The sequence below is a fragment of the Octodon degus genome, unplaced genomic scaffold (assembly GCF_000260255.1).
Source record: "Octodon degus isolate 3935 unplaced genomic scaffold, OctDeg1.0 scaffold00571, whole genome shotgun sequence".
NCBI lineage: Eukaryota > Metazoa > Chordata > Mammalia > Rodentia > Octodontidae > Octodon > Octodon degus.
In genome coordinates, this window is record NW_004525147.1 from 95621 (window position 1) to 97213 (window position 1593).

Genomic DNA, 1593 nt, shown 5'->3' on the forward strand with positions numbered 1-1593 from the left:
ATCAGTTCCATCTGGAATGGAGCCCTGTGGAGGCCGTGTCAGGCCTGAGGTGGACTGGCTTAATTCCCCATGGTGCCCCAGGGTACTCTGTAGAAAGTGATGTAGTACCTGGTCATCTGCCAACCATAATAAAAATAAAGTCTCTGTTCTGACCCCTTCTCAGGTCTTCTTATGGGAACAAATGTGTGGAAAACTGTTTAAGCACAAATGCAGCTTTAGCCTCAAATAGTGTCAGTTCCACCTTCCTCTGATAAGTTTTCTTGGCTCAGCAGATGCAGAGAGGCTGGCTTGTTCTTCTTCTAATTTCTTCTACAAGGTCTTCTCTTCGGACATGCACCTTTTTCCTGCTGGACACCAAACACAGCTTGATGACCCCATCCTTTAGCTCCTGCTCTCGGATTATGGCCACCAGAGTGATGCGTGCTTCCTCACGGTACTGAAACTGGTTCAGTAACTTTAGGTTCTCTTTGTAGAGCAACTCAGCCTTGATATCAGCATCCCACAGCTCTGAGACAAGCTTCAGTCTCTCTTCCAATAGCTTCTTCTGTGCAGATGTCACAAGGACCTGTGCTTCTGTGGTTGGTACCTCCTCCTTTGAAATCCCTAGTATCTGCTCCATGATGGAGAAGATTCACTCCACTTCAATGTGAGCCTCACACAGGTCACATTGTGCCTTTTGGGGTCGAACATGCCCACCAGCTTATCATATTTCCCTCCAGCGACCACACTGCATATACCAAGGGGCTCTTCCCTGCCTGGGCTGGGATCTGTAGTAGCACAGCATCATAGAACACCCCTGCATAGTAGTCCAGACCTCGAGCAATGCTCAGATGGAAAGACAGCATGTAGGCAATGCCAAACAAGGTCAGATATTCAAACAGCAGCTTCAGATATCCCCAGACTTCCAAGGCTTGCTTCTCTTGGGACAGTTTAGGATCCTGGAGCCATTGTTCCACCAGACACACTGCCATGTAGCTGGACATAGTCACCAATGGGGTCCGCTACCGTGGGTGCAAGGTCCTTCTCTCCCACCATGTCATTCTTCACATCCTCCCAGGATTCCTAGTCCAACTTCTCCACTGAGGAACAGATGGTATGGAACTTGCTATCAGGAACACCACAAATAACTAACATCCCATCTATTGACCTTGACTAGAAAATCTATCTGAAGTGAACTTGAAATCTCACACATGATCTTCAAGCAGTCTGTATCAGAGATCATAGGGTCAAATTTCCCAGCAATGTCAAAATCACACTGGTAGAATTCCCGAGATAGGTCATGTGTCATGGCTGGGTTATCCCTCTGATACATCTTTGCTATACGGTAGCATTTAATGTTAGTTAGTTTATTCATTTCTAAATACCAAGCAAAAGGAACAGCGAGGTCATAAGGAAGGGACAGCAACTTCCCACACTTCAGGTCATAGAAAATCTTAGAGTCTTCTCCATACTTTCTAGTCAGGGTTTCCTTTACTTCAAACAGGGGTATATCAATCACTTCTGCACCATGGCATTTGAGGCAGTGGATGATGACATCAAAGACCTTCTTCCTAACTGCCATGTGCCGGGGACTGTAGTCTCTTGTGCCATTGG

At 46.5% G+C, this 1593-nt stretch overlaps 1 pseudogene; it reads right to left on the reverse strand.

Moving 5' to 3' along the window:
* Positions 1 to 265: 265 nt before the first annotated feature.
* On the reverse strand, positions 266 to 1582 carry LOC101583520 (annotated as a pseudogene).
* Between the last annotated feature and the right edge of the window lie 11 nt (positions 1583 to 1593).